The 15600-nt window shown below is 51.5% G+C and overlaps 1 pseudogene; it reads left to right on the top strand.

Annotated features, from left to right (window-relative positions):
• Nucleotides 1-454: 454 nt before the first annotated feature.
• Nucleotides 455-3842, top strand: LOC129030039 (large ribosomal subunit protein eL6-like; annotated as a pseudogene).
• Nucleotides 3843-15600: the final 11758 nt, after the last annotated feature.

Below are 15600 nucleotides of genomic sequence, written 5' to 3'. Positions count from 1 at the left end.
ACAGAATTCAAATCCTGCACCCCTTGTGTAAGGCATGCCTGCATGCCTGCATGAGCTAAAGAAAATTACTACATCTCCCGGAGCCTCAGTTTGCCTACTTGTCAAATAGGATACAATAACATTTACTGCCCATGGCTGATTGGAAAATTAAGTGAGGTGACGCATGCAGAGCACACGGTGGCAGTAGGTGCTCAACAGATGATGGCCCTCAGGCTTCAGCTGGTGCCCTTCCCATTCTTCACCCAGTCAATGGTTGTTGAGTTCACTCAAAGCCATCAGACATCCACAGTCGGTCTGGCCTGGCCTTTCCTGCTATGTCATGGCACACAGAGAGCCCACTGTCACTGTCACACCAAACTGTCCTTGTTTCTTTGTCACAATCTCCATTGTCCCCTGGCTACTGCTTGGGCAGAAATGGTGGCTCTCTTGCCAGCCCAGTGCCCCTGGCACTGACATGGCAGCTGACGTTCCGTCCCCCACATCGCATCCCCCCATCAGCTCAGTGGCACACTTCTCCCCAGTAGGGCTTCAAAGAAGAATCCGGAAAGGCTCTCGTCTGAAACTCGAGAAATTCTCTTGGTGCTGGAAAAGCCCAGTGCTGCTCAAAATCATGCACCTCTCCTTTCCTGGGGAAGAGCACCCACTTCTGCAGAAAGTCCTGGGGCCACAGGGTCCTCAAAGGACCTCTTCTTGCAAGAACCAGTTCATGCTCCAACCTTGGCACATCAAGGGCTGCTGCCTGTGCCACCTGGCTCTACCCCACTCTTCCTCACCACCTGCCTGGCGGGAAGCCTCCGTCCTCCCATTTCTCTTCCTGGTAGCTGAGATTTTCTCCATTCCACATCTTCCTCCTTCCAGGAGCAGGATCTTCCCTAACCCTGCCTCCAGGTCCAGATGGCAGTCAGGGATCAGGCTTTAAGGAACAATTAACACCCAGTGTGATGATTTCAGCTCCTGCTCCCATAACCTCCACATCCTCTAAACTGTATGGCTGCATGATTAAAGAAAATCACTAAATTTCCCAGAGCCTCAGTTTGCCTACCTGTTCAATGGGACGCAATAACATTTATTGCCCATAGCTGGTTGGGAAAATTTAGTGAGGTGATGCGTGTAAAGCACATGGTGGCAGTGGGGGTGGCTCTGTTTCTCCTTGTTTGCTGCTGCCCTGTGGGGACAGCAGCCCCTGCATTAAGGAACAGAGTGACCTCAAGGCCCGCAGGCCCTGGGCCTGACAACCCTACCCTCTAGAAATACAGGTGGGCATGGAAACCAGAGCAGAACAGCCGGTCAGCCATTTGCTTTCCTCTTCATTAACTTCAGACACACACAGGGTTCTCCCAAAGGCTGCCTTCTATTGGTCATGATTTCAATGTGCTACAACCAGTGACACTGCACACTGTGAAGAGCATTTCTGGATTGATTCTTGAACTTGACCTCTATTCGAGAGTGCCAAGTTTTACAACCAAATCGTCTAGTGTATTGCAGTCATCTAAATAACAGCATCAGGTGAAATCAGTATCATTCGGTGACTCACAGGAAAGTCTGGAGCAGTGTTTCTCAAAGAGTGCTTCCCACATCTCCGATGAGGTCCAGAGAGGCCTTACTGGGCTATCTGGAGTTTTCTAGGAGAATGTGTAAGTCTGTGTTTTCATTTGGTGCCGGCCTGTGCTGGGGGTACAGTAACAGGACAGCAGGACCCTGTCCTCAGGAAGCTTCCAGTCTAGGGGATGTGGAGGTCATGGGAGCAGGATCTGAAATCGTCACACTGGGTGTTAATGGTTCCCTAAACCTGATCCCTGACTGCCATCTGGGCCTCGAGGCAGGGTTGGGGAAGATCCTGCTCCTGGAAGGAGAAAGATGTGGAATGGAGAAAATCTCAGCCACCTGGGGGAAACAGGACGTCGGAGCCTTCCTGCCAGGTGGTGCTGAGGAAGAGTGGGGTAGAGGCAGGTGGCACAGGCAGCAACCCTTGGTGTCCCCTCTCCCCCTGAGCCCACACTCTCCAAGCCAGGAGGGTCATAACGCAGCGTGGGGAGAGGTCAAAGCAGGGCCCTGCCTCGACCCGACTCCCATGGGGACTCCAAGAACACCTGGCCTGCCTGCGGGCCCCACCCCAATGGCTCTGGGACTCCCAACTTCCACCCAGGCCAGGGCAGCTGGGTAAATACGGAGACTCGAAAAGAGCCCAAGGTGACACTCAGGGTCTGCCTAGCTCCATTGTTATGGCAGGAACCCCTAGGTAGCTATTAGCTGAGGCATGGGGACCTGTCAGAGAAAGTCATTTTCATGGGGGTAAAGTGACTCTGAAGCCAAGGGTGCAATCAGTCAATGGGGCTGTTTGAGCCAAGAATCAAATGGAAGTTCCAACCAGACCTGAGGGCACCTCCAGAGCAGCCAGGACATCATCAGCCAGGGTGGATGGCTGAGCTCCCCAGACCATAGATGACAGCAGCCACAGGCTTCTGCAACAGCCCACCAGGCTGCCCAGGGGCAGGACAAGACAGACCTAAGCCTCCAGCAGCTAGGGCCCACCCAAGGGCAGAACAGCCACCTGCCTAGAGACCAGGGGCTCTCCTTCCCCCACCGCATGCACCACCCCCACTCAGAGAGAATCAGGAGCTGAGGGGAAGAAGGGGGGTCTGCAGTGCTGACCACGTGTCTGTCAAGAGACTGTGGCATCCCCAAGAGACAATGCCAGCCAGTAGAAACAAAGGGGCTGCATTCATTCTCTTTGCACCTTGGGTGCAGCGTGCTCATGTGGGCTTTAACAATTCATGTAATTAGCACCACGGGCTAATGATAACCCCTCCCTAGATTAAAAGACAGTCCCATCATCTCCAGCCTCTGGCCCCTTGGAGAAGAGTTTGCAGAAGGAAGAAAAGAAGACCAGAGAACATTCTCTATAAGGCCCTTTGCAGAGAAGAAAGCTCAGCTCCTGCCTTGGAAGCAAAGCTGTAGAAAAGCTCTTTCCCATCTTGCAAGACGGCAGGTGAAAAAGTCGAGAAGCCGGATACTAAAGAGAAGAAGCCTGAAGCAAAGAAGGCTGATGCTGGTGGCAAGGTGAAAAGGGATCACCTCAAGACTGAAAAACTCAAGAAGGGGAAGCCCCATTGCAGCCTCAATCCCGTCCTTGTCAGAGGAGTTGGCAGGTATTCCCAACCTGCCATGTATTCCAGAAAGGCTACGTGGAAGAGGAAGTACTCAGCTGTGAAGTCCAAGGTTGAAAAGAAAAAGAGGGAGAAGGTTCTTGCAACTGTTACAAAACCAGTTGGTGGTTACAAGAACGGTGGTCCTGGGTGGTTAACAAAATGCCTAGATATTATCCTACTGGAGATGCGCCTCGAAAGCTGTTGAGCCACGGCAAAAAAACCTTCAGTCAGCACATGAGAAAACTGTGAGCCAGCATTACCCCCGAAGCCATTCTAATCATCTTCACTGGATGCTACAGAGGTAAGAGGGTGGTTTTCTTGAAGCAGCTGTCTAGTGGCTTGTTACTTAGGAGTGGACCTCTGGTCCTCAATCGAGTTCCTCTACGGAGAACACACAAGACATTGGTCATTGCCACCTCAACCAAAACTGACATCAGCAATGTAAAAATCCCAAAACATCTCACTGATGCTTGCTTCAAGAAGCAGCAGCTGCGGAAGCCCAGACACCAGGAAGGTGAGATCTTCGACACAGAAAAAGAGAAATACGAGATTACGGGGCAGCGCAAGATTGATCAGAAAGCTGTGGACTCACAGATTTTACCAAAAATCAAAGCTATTCCTTAGCTCCAGGGCTACCTGAGATCTGTGTTTGCTCTGAGGAATGGAATTTATCCTCACAAATCGGTGTTCTAAATTTAAGAAGAACCTAGTGAAATAACTGATAACATTTAAAAAATAATAAAGCTGTAGGGACAGAGGCCTGGGCCGTGTCTGTGAACAGCATGCTGGCATGGACGTGGGCCAGAAGGAGGAGGCGCAGTGAGCCGTGGGGACACTCCGTGCTGTTCACAGGGCCGGGCACCCAGAGCACAGAGCAGAGCGGCTTCCTTCTTCCCCAGGCTGCTGAGCCTGTGCTGAGTGTGTGTGGAGGGCACAGAGGGCCATTTGTTGGGGCTGGGAGCTAGCCCACTCTACCGTCTCGGAGCAGATACAACCATCAATTACCCCAGCATGTGCAGAAGGACACCACTGTCCACACACTGGGGCCAGGTTTGGAGCACACTCGGAGACAGAGATCTGTGACTATCCACACGCTGGGACTGGGTTTGGAGCACACTCAGAGACAGAGATCCGGGTGCAAGTGGATTATGGGGATGCTCTGGAGACCAGCCCCCGCCAAGGGTGAGGGCAGCAGGAATGAGCAGCAAAGGCCTCAGCCAGGCTCACAGGCAGCTCTGAGGCTGGGCGGCTGCACAGCAGCCTGAATCAGGCAGGTGGCCCTGCCGTTACCTGGCATAGCAATCAGCCACTAAAGCAGGTGGCACGAGAGGGCATGAGCTCACGCCAGGCAGCCCCCTCCAGGTGAATCCTGGGAGGCGATGACTGTGCCTCTGTCTTGGAGGGGGAGCTTGGGGCACCCCCCTCAGCATTCACACCATGCTGGGCTTCCTGGCCAGGCCGCAGGCTTGCCCGCGGAGGGGAGCCCAGCTGGGGTGGGGCCTTACACCTGGTGCCTGTGTCAGCCTCCCCTGGATGGGATTTGGAGTTTCAGTGGATACCAACACCCATGCAGGGCCCACAGTGATCTGCTTTCCAATTAAGTGAACACCTCAAAGTCCCTTCTGGTGTAAACAATCTCTGATTCCTTGATTTAATCCTCCACAGTTAAAGGAACCTCTGCACTAATGGGCTTGAGTGACGTCTTTTTGCACAGTAATACGTGGTCATATAACCCCCACAACGTGTCTCTAAACCTATGTAACAGTCACTGCTCTCGATAGTGATCACAGTTGTGCGGAGCTGAGATCTGAATGCTGGTTTCGGTTGTGCAGAGATGAGTGAATGCTGGTTTAGGTTGTGCAGAGATGAGTGAATGCTGGTTTAGGTTGTGCAGTGATGAGATCTGAATGCTGATTTCGGTTGTGCAGAGATGAGATCTGAATGCTGGTTTCTACAATGGATTTGTCACATTCACAGGTAGCCGGGCTTGGGACTTGAACATATCTTTTTGGAGGGACACAATTCAACCCATAACACGCCCCCTCCTGGGCACCTGCACCCAGTGGTGGCCCACACTGTGGATAAAGGCCTGGCCCCAGGCTCCACTCGGGATGACCCTGAAGGGGTGTGCCAGCTCCAGAGCTTCCCCGGGGACCAGCGATTAGGGCATCACTGCCCAACTACTCCCTCTACCCCACTGGCCTTCCTTCTCCCCCTTCACAGACCTTAAACCCAAGAGCAGTGCCCCACCACCAATAAACACACTTCTGTCTCTGAGTGAGCTTCCCCGGGGACCCAACCTGCATCAGGGACTCACCTATGTGGGGACATGGCCCATGCTCACGTGTGGGTTGGGGGACATGGCCCATGCTGACGTGGGGGTTGGGGGACATGGCTCATGCTGATGCGTGGCCTGGGGGACATGGCCCATGCTGACGCATGGGTTGGGGGACATGGCCCATGCCGACATGTGGCCTGGGGGACACAGGCCCATGCTGATGTGTGGCTGTGAAACTAACAAACACATCACCCAAGGCCTCCGGGTGAGGGTCCCCTCACAGCCACATTGTGACAGGACAAGCTTGTTCCAGAATGTTTCAGAGGCTACCCCTGGACAGCTGCCTTCAGACTCCATTGATGAGCGGCCTTGGGAACCTCCCCCCTCCCCACTGTGCCCCACCTGCATCTGGTGATGCTCCCAGCCTGTAAACCTTGGCCCGGCCGACTTTAAGCAATTATCAGTTACGTACTCACTTCTGCCTCCAAGACGTCAGTCGGCCTCTACTGTACATGGTTCACACTGGGCGCCGAGGACGTGCAGCTCACGGTCATGGCCCTGACCTCGAGTGGCTCAGACTCGGTGGGAAGGAAGACACACAGCTTTCCATGACACGGAGTGACAGGTGTGGGAGAGGCAGCCACCGGCTGCCGTGGGAATCCAGAGAAATGAGACTCAATCCAGACCTGGTCCATGCAGGTGCCTCAGAGACAGTGAGGGGGACGGTGGTCCTGGGAGGGGCACACTGTGGCTGCTCCTGCACAGCCAGGGAGCTACAGGGGTTTCCACATGGCCAGGCGCAGCAGGGAGGCCCAAGGGAGGCAGGCACCCGATTGTGAAATGAACAACTATTGAGCTCCATAGGTTACTAAACTAGTTGGAGGCAGCCATCCCCAATCCTACTCGGGCCACAATACAATGCCTGATATTTTTGGTGGCTGTGGATCTGTACCGTGTTTAGCACACGGCCTGGGAGTTAGGACCCTCCCTCTCCCCTTTTCTGGTCTGGAGGTTTCACCTGAACCCTATTCATTCCACATGGGGGCCTGATTTTTTTTAAATCAGATCAGTCCTGGGTCTTCACCAGCTCATCTGACTGGTCTGCCGAAGTTACTTCAACTTTGATTTATGAATTCTACGACCAGATTCCTCACATCATAGGATTTCCAATCTTCAGATAAGAGAGGGAGGGTAGAAACCTTTGGGTCACTTTAGTTAGGTTTACGCTTTCAGAACTAGAAAATTTCTAACCAGGGAAAGTGAAAGAACGTGAGAGCCTCGGCACAGGTCAAACGCAAAAACACCTAAGAAATCAAGAGAATTGAAAAGAGAGGCCGGGCGTGGTGGCTCACACATGTAATCCCAGCACTTTGGGAGGCCGAGGAGGGCAGATCACTTGAGGTCAGGAGTTTGAGACCAGCCTGGCCAACATGGTGAAACCCTGTCTCTACTAAAAATACAAAAATTAGCCAGGTGTGGTGGGCCCCTGTAATTTCAGCTACTCGAGAGGCTGAGGCACAAGAATTGCTTGAACCCGGGAGGCAGAGGTTGTAGTGAGCCAAGATCGCACCACTGCACTCCAGCCTGGGGGACAGAGTGAGACTCTGTTTTAAAAAAAAGAAAGAAAAGAGGCCAGTAGTCTGAAGACAGGAAATGCCAGCTCAGTTTTCAAAAACAGAGGAAAGGTGAATTCTAAAAACCAACTAGGCCTGGTGCAGTGGCTAATGCCCATAGTCTCAGCATTTTGTGAGGCTGAGGCAGGAGGATTGCTTGAGTCCAGGAGTTCGAGACCAGCCTGGACAACATAGTGAGACACCTCCCCCATCTCTACAAAAAATTAAAACATAATAATAATTACCCAGGCATGGTGATGATGCACATATACAGTTGTAGCTACCCAGGAGGCTGAAGTGGGAGGATCACTTGAGCCCAGGAGGTCAAGGCTGCAGTGAGCTATGATTGTGCCACTGCATTCTAGCCTGGGTGACAGAGTGAGACCCTATCTCAAAAAAATAAATAAATGAAAAATAGAAACAAACCAGCAAGCCTGACCAATTTTGAGCAAAATTCCAGTATGCAGTAATTTCTTTCTTTTTTTTTTTTTTTTTTTTGAGATGGAGTCTCACTCTGTCACCCAGACTGGAGGGCAGTGACACAATCTCTGCTCACTGCAACCTCCGCTTCCTGGGTTCAAGTGATTCTCCTGCCTCAGCCTTCCGAGTGGCTGGGACTACAGGCATGCACCACTGCGCCCAGCTAATTTTTGTATTTTTAGAGACGGGGTTTTACCATGTTGGTCAGGCTGGTCTCAAATCCCTGACCTAGTGATCCACCCGCCTTGGCCTCCCAAAGTGCTGGGATTACAGGCTTGAGCCACCGCACCCGGCCTGGAGTAATTTTTAAATGATTAGGGAGGTGGGGAAAAAACTAATTGCTGAGAACCAGCGCGTGGTCACTGAGGACCGATCGCCTTTCACTTTGACAAGGTCGTTAGATGGACAGCCCTGGAAAATGTTATGGGCTCCATGTTCTCGTCTTTATTGTAGAAAAAAAAATGTACATATTTCCACATTCTTTGTAAAAACAGAAGAAAAAGAAGGAGGAGGAGAAAGGGGAGGAGGATCCTAGAGCTAGGCAATGTCAGATGGTAACAGAAGGCTTCAGTGTGAGGCTGAGGTCCCCTAAAAAGAAGTCTCCACACCACACTCCCCAGCCTCAATCCCCTTCATGTCTACAGGTCCATGAAGGTGCTGCTGGGGTCTGTGAGCTAAACATAGCATCTCAAAAGGCCTAATGGAAAACGTACTCTTACCCACAGGCTAGCTAACGTGTCATTTCGGCACGGTGTAATTGAAGGGGACGGGACTCTTGTTCTGTCCAAGACGCACGGGCTTGAGTCAGTTATAAAATCTCTCTGGGCATTTTTGTTTCCAGCAAAAGGAAAATCTACAAATCTGAAAATCCCGTTGCCACAAAACACCTAGAAATCCTGGAAAATTTATCCTGATATCCTGTTAAATACATAGCGGGGCACACATCAGTAAGAGAGCCCCAGGGGACAGAAGCAAAGAAGAAGCTGCGGACTCAGCTGCTGCCCTTGGGGATATTTGCCAAGCTCAGGAACAGAGAGCCTTGGTTTCCACAGCCATCCAGGCACTGGACACCAAACCCGGGGCCTGCACGAGGCAGGGACTTGGAAGTGAGACTCCCTAGAAATGCAGGACACTTGGAGGCCATACCCTCAGTGATAGAATGAGGTAAAACAGAAATTAATAAAAAGAAATGACAAGGAAACATGTGTCTCAACTCCTGGGCTCTGAGTGGGATAGAGCATCCCCTGAGAATCCATACCTGGCCTCACTGGGTTTGGGTTTGAATTGATACCATTTGGTCTGGGAAACCAAAGTCAAGAAATTAGCTAAGAGTGGTCTTAGGTTGATAGTCCCCCAGATGCTTGGCAGAAACAAATGTAAAACCTCTCTGGAGAAACACGTCCTCAAACCAAGGTGTGTAGGATTTCCAAGATAAAGCCCAGCTGTGTACTATAAAATTAACCTTTATTGGCCAGGCGCGGTAGCTCACGCCTGTAATCCCAGCACTTTGGGGAGCTGAGGCAGACAGATCACTTGAGGTCAGGAGTTGGAGACCAGCCTAGCCAACATGGTAAAACCCTGGCTCTACTAAAAATACAAAAATTAGCCGGGTGTGGTGCCACGTGTGTCTGTAGCCACAGCTACTCAGGAGACTGAGGCAGGAGAATCACTTGAACCTGAGAGACAGAGGTTGCAGTGAGCCAAGACTGTGCCATTGAACTCCAGCCTGGGCAACAGACCGAAATTCTTTCTCAATTAAAAAAAAAAAAAAAAAAAAGATTAACCTTTATTGAAGACTTAACTTGTGCCAGGCACAGTTTTAAATCTTTGACCTGGGCCAGGCACAGTTTTAAATCTTTGACCTGGGCCAGGCACAGTGGCTCACGCCTGTAATTTCAGCACTTTGGGAGACTGAGGAGGACAGATCACCTGAGGTCAGGAGTTCAAGACCAGCCTTGCCAACATGGTGAAACCCCATCTCTACTAAAAATACAAAAATTAGCCAGGTGTGGTGGTGGGTGCCTGGAATCCCAGCTACTTGGGAGGCTGAGGCAGGAGAATCACTTGAACCTGGAAGGCAGACGTTGCAGTGAGCCAAGATGGTGCCACTGCACTCCAGCCTGGACAACAGAGCAAGACTCTGTCTCAAAAAAAATACAAATAAAATAAATAAATCTTTGACCTGTATTGTCCCACCTAATCTTCACACATTCTTCTAATGGTAGGTAGTTTTATTCTCATTATTGTTTATTAATATCATTCATATTCCTGGATTAGGAATAGGAGAGAATGAAGGCACAGAGAGGATAAGTAACTTACTCAAGAACACACAGCAAAGAAGAAGAGTTGAGATTCAAACCCAAGAAGTCTGGCCCACAGTCCACAGAGGAACCCGTCATGAGCACAAGTTACCTGGAATCAGTCATAGGGCTTCCAGGCAATGGAATTTTGAGGTACAGAATACAAATAAGAATGTTTAAAATGTTTAAAGACATTCTCAAAAATGCAGACAAGACACAGAAGAAAAAGACAAAGTAAATAAGAGAGGAGAAAACAATTTAAATGTTTAGAAATAAAAAATGTAAGTTGGGCACAGTGGCACGTGCCTTAGTCCCAGCTACTTAGGAGGCTGAGGCGGGAGGATTTTTTGAGCCCAGAAGTTCGAGGCTGTAGTGTTCTACAATAGCACCTGTGAATAGCCACTGCACTCCACCCTGGGTGACACAGTGAGACCCTGTCTCTAAAGAAAAAATAAATACACACACTTAAAAATTAAAATTCAAGGCTTTAAAGCACAAGTTAGATCGATAGATGTGAAGAAACAAATTACTAAACTGAATGATCTAGCTAAAGAATGCCCAGGATCAGTCATGGAGAGACAAAGACTTGGAACAAATATGAAAGCAAGTTAAGAGAAACCAAGAGGCCGGGCGCAGTGGCTCATGCCTGTAATCCCTGCACTTTGGAAGGCCGGGACGGGTGGATCACGAGGTCAAGAGATCAAGACCAGTCTGGCCAACATGGTGAAACCCTGTCTCTATTAAAAATACAACAATTAGTTGGGCATGGTGGCGGGCACCTGTAATCCCAGCTACTTGGGAGGCTGAGGCAGGAGAATCGCTTGAACCCGGGAGGCAGAGGTTGCAGTGAGCTGAGATCACGCCACTGCACTCCAGCCTGGCAACAGAGCGAGACTCTGTCTCAAAAAAAAAGGAAAAAAAAAAAAAGAGAAACAAAGAAAAGATGAAGGACCAACATGCATACATCTGATGGTCTGGGAAGGAAAAAAAAATAGAGGAAGTGAAGGAGAGCCCATATGCCAAGGGGTGATCCTCAGACTCAGGAACTCAACCTAAAGCACGATCTCACACCTGAACACACCACAATGAAACTACAATAGACCAAAGACAAAGGCACACACTGAAAATCCACCAGAAAGGGCAGACCGCTTCAGAACACTGCATAGCAGGCAGACAGTGTGACTTCTCACGGGGGTATCAGAAACCAGAATACAAAGGAATATTGCTTTCAAAGCACTAAGTCAAAATTATTGTCAAAGTGGGACTGACTGCCTGTCTACTGAAATTATCATTCAGGAATGATGGGAAAATAAAGATATTTACAGGTGAAAAGAAACTAAATGAATTTATTAAGAGATCTTCAATTAAAAAGTTTATTAAGAAAGTGCTTCAAAAAGAAGAAAATTGAACCCAGAAGGAAGGCCTGAGATGAGCAAAGAAAGGGGTAAAAAATATATCAATAAAGCTTTAAAAAAAAACCACTGGCTCTCCCTCCCCCTCTCCTCCCCCTCTCCTGTCTCCCTTCTTTCTTCGGAAGCTGGACTGTACTGCCCTGATCTCAGCTCGCTGCAACCTCCTTGCCTCAGGCTCCTGTGATTCTCCTGCCTCGGCCTGCCGAGTGCCTGGGATTGCAGGCGCGCGCCGCCACGCCTGACTGGTTTTTGTATTTTTGGTGGAGACGGGGTTTCGCCGTGTTGACCGGGCTGGTCTCCAGCTCCTGGCCTCGAGTGATCTGCCCGCCTTGGCCTCCCGAGGTGCTGGGATTGCAGACTGAGTCTCGCTCACTCAATGCTCAATGTTGCCCAGGCTGGAGTGCAGTGGCGTGATCTCGGCTCCAGCCTCCACCTCCCAGCCGCCTGCCTTGGCCTCCCAAAGTGCTAAGATTACAGCCTCTGCCCGGCCGCCACCCCGTCTAAGAAGTGAGGAGCGTCTCTGCCTGGCCGCCCATCTTCTGGGATGTGAGGGGCCCCTCTGTGCGGCCGCCCCGTCTGGGAGGTGAGGAGCCCCTCTGCCAGGCCGCCCCGTCTGGGAGGTGAGGAGCGCCTCTGCCCGGCCGCCCCGTCTGGGAGGAAGTGAGGAGCGCCTCTGCCCCGCCGCCCCGTCTGGGAAGTGAGGAGTGCCTCTGCCCGGCCGCCCATCGTCTGGGATGTGAGGAGCGCCTCTGCCCGGCCGCCCATCGTCTGGGAGGTGAGGAGCGCCTCTGCCCGGCCGCCCATCGTCTGGGAGGTGAGGAGCGCCTCTGCCCGGCCGCCCATCGTCTGGGATGTGAGGAGGGCCTCTGCCCGGCCGCCCATCGTCTGGGAGGTGAGGAGCGCCTCTGCCCGGCCGCCCCGTCTGGGAAGTGAGGAGCACCTCTACCCGGCCGCCCCGTCTGGGAAGTGAGGAGCACCTCTGCCAGGCCGCCCTGTCTGGGAGATGAGGAGCGCCTCTGCCCGGCCGCCCATCATCTGGGAAGTGAGGAGCCCCTCTGCCCGGCCGCCCCGTCTGGGAGGTGAGGAGCGTCTCTGCCCGGCCACCCATCGCCTGGGAAGTGAGGAGCACCTCTGCCTGGCCGCCCCGTCTGGGAGGTGAGGAGCGCCTCTGCCCGGCTACCCATCGCCTGGGAAGTGAGGAGCGCCTCTGCCCGGCCGCCCCGTCTGGGAAGTGAGGAGTGCCTCTGCCCAACCACCCTGTCTGGGAGGTGAGGAGCACCTCTGCCCGGCCGCCACCCCGTCTGGGAGGAAGTGAGGAGCGCCTCTGCCTGGCCGCCCCGTCTGAGAAGTGAGGAGCGCCTCTACCCGGCCACCACTCCGTCTCGGAGGAAGTGAGGAGCGCCTCTGCCCCGCCGCCCCGTCTGGGAAGTGAGGAGCGCCTCTGCCCGGCCACCACTCCGTCTGGGAGGAAGTGAGGAGCGCCTCTGCCCGGCTGCCCCGTCTGGGAAGTGAGAAGCACCTCTGCCCGGCCGCCCATCATCTGGGAAGTGAGGAGCGCCTCTACCCGGCCGCCCCGTCTGGGAGGTGAGGAGCGCCTCTGCCCGGCCGCCACCCCGTCTAGGAGGAAGTGAGGAGCGCCTTTGCCTGACCGCCCTGTCTGGGAAATGAGGAGCGCCTTTACCTGGCCACCCCGTCTGAGAAGTGAGGAGCGCCTCTGCCCGGCTGCCCCTTCTGGGAAGTGAGGAGTGCCTTTACCTGGCCACCCCGTCTGGGAAGTGAGGAGCGCCTCTGCCCGTCCGCCCCGTCTGGGAAGTGAGGAGCGCCTCTGCCCAGCCACCCCATCTGGGAGGTGAGGAGCGCCTCTGCCCGGCCACCACCCCGTCTGGGAGGCAGTGAGGAGCGCCTCTGCCCGGCTGCCCCGTCTGGGAAATGAGGAGCGCCTCTACCTGGCCGCCCCGTCTGAGAAGTGAGGAGCGCCTCTGCCCGGCTGCCCCTTCTGGGAAGTGAGGAGCACCTCTGTCCAGCCGCCCCGTCTGGGAGGTGAGGAGCGCCTCTGCCCGGCCACCCCGTCTGGGAGGTGAGGAGCATCTCTGCCCGGCTGCCCCATCTGGGAGGTGAGGAGCGCCTCTGCCCGGCCGCCCATCGTCTGGGAGGTAAGGAGCGCCTCTGCCTGGCCGCCCCGTCTGGGATGTGAGGAGCGCCTCTGCCCGGCCGCCCCGTCTGGGAAGTGAGGAGCACCTCTGCCCGGCCACCCCGTCTGGGAAGTGAGGAGCACCTCTGCCCAGCCACCCCGTCTGGGAGGTGTACCCTACAGCTCCGAAGAGTCAGCGACCATCGAGAACAGGCCATGATGACGATGGCGGTTTTGTTGAAAAGAAAAGGGGGAAATGTGGGGAAAAGAAAGAGAGATCAGATTGCTACTGTGTCTGTGTAGATAGAAGTAGGCATAGGAGACTCCATTTTGTTCTGTACTAGGAGAAATTCTTCTGCCTTGGGATGCTGTTGATCTATGGCCTTGCCCCCAGCCCCATGCTCTCTGAAACAGGTGCTGTGTCAACTCAGGGTTAAATGGATTAAGGGCAGTGCAAGATGTGCTTTGTTAAACAGATGCTTGAAGGCAGCATGCTCGTTAAGAGTCATCACCACTCCCTAATCTCAAGTACCCAGGGACACAAACACTGAGGAAGGCCACAGGGACCTCTGCCTAGGAAAACCAGAGACCTTTGTTCATGTGTTTATCTGCTGACCTTCTCTCCACTATTATCCTATGACCCTGCCATATCCCCGTCTCCGAGAAACACCCAAGAATGATCAATAAATACTTAAAAAAAAAAAAAAAAAAAACCACTGACTAGAAAAAACACATAACTAACTTAAGGTGAAATAAAAACAAGGTGAAACCAAAATATTGGTCAAAAATAACATGCAAAATTGGATAAGATGATTATAGTAAAAGCATTCTAAAATTTTTGTATTTCAGACAAAATGGGAGAAGGATAGAAAAATTGTAGAATTGCAGAAATTAAGTACATACATTTGAATTTTCAAACACCACTAAAAAATTGGCAATTTTCAAAGAGATAAGAAAGAGAAATACAGTTTATAATTTTCAAAATAATAGCAAGAGTCAGGCACAGTGGCTTACGCCTGTAATCCCAGCACCTTGGCAGGCCAAGGCAGGTGGATCACCTGAGGTCAGGAGTTCGAGACCAGCCTGACCAATATGGTGAAACCCATCTCTACTAAAAATACAAAAATTAGCCGGGCATAGTGACGTGTGCTTGTAGTCCCAGGTACTCAGAAGGCTGAGACAGGAGAATTGCTTGAGGTGGGAGGTGGAGGTTGCAGTGAGCCAAGATTACGCCACTGCACTCCGGCCTGGGTGACAGAATGAGACTCCATCTCAAAATAATAATAATAATAATAATCACTCCAGCCTGGGCAACAGAACAAGACTCCATCTCAAAATAATAATAATAATAATAATAGCAAGAGGAAATTGAATTTTCAAAAAGCAGAGTAAACAGGAAGTACAACATAAGATTGAGGGAAAATTTAAGGAACCAGTAATTATAATAAATGTAAATGAAAACAATTGCTAGTTAAATGACAGAAATTGTCTGGCTGAATTTTTTTTAGAACAGCCTTATGCTGCTTACAAGAAACACAACTAAAACTAAGGATTCAGATTTAAAATAAACTGATGGGAAAAAATATAGCACACAAATACTTATCAAAAGAAAAGCTATGTAAATATATTAACAGGAAAAACAAAAACAAAAAAGTTGTGCTTTATAAGCCAACAAACTTACTGTGTAATGATAGAATAGCAGAAGGTATAACAGTCATGAAGCTGATACATCAAAAAACAGCCTCAACAGGAGAATGGCATGAACCCAGGAGGCGGAGCTTGCAGTGAGCCGAGATCGCGCCACTGCACTCCAGCCTGGGTGACACAGCCAGACTCCCTCTCAAAAAAAAAAAAAAAAAAAAAACAGCCTCAAAATATAGAAAACACACCCTTTCAGGACAGTTTCTTCGTTCACAGAAGAAGAATTAGACACGGTGAATGAAGAGAATCATGAGCACTCAGTGAGATGCCAAACGTGAAAGTGAGTCATTAAATCAGAAAGTGCTACCTAGAGTAGGCGGTCATTATGAAGGAGAAAAATACCCACTGTGTGCTGCAGAGAGCAGGCCTGGCCTGGAAAACAGGCTAAATACAGCAGGGCTCCTAGAAGACAGGCTAGGTGGAGCGATTCTGGCCTAGAACACAGACTAGATAGAGCAGGGCTCCAGGAAGACAAGCTAGATGGAGCAGGGCTCCTGGAAGACAGGCTAGATAGCACGGGGTTCCTGGAAGACAGG

This window comes from Pongo pygmaeus, chromosome 12, assembly GCF_028885625.2.
Source record: "Pongo pygmaeus isolate AG05252 chromosome 12, NHGRI_mPonPyg2-v2.0_pri, whole genome shotgun sequence".
In the NCBI taxonomy this organism is placed as follows: domain Eukaryota; kingdom Metazoa; phylum Chordata; class Mammalia; order Primates; family Hominidae; genus Pongo; species Pongo pygmaeus.
This window is presented reverse-complemented; position numbering and strand designations above follow the sequence as displayed.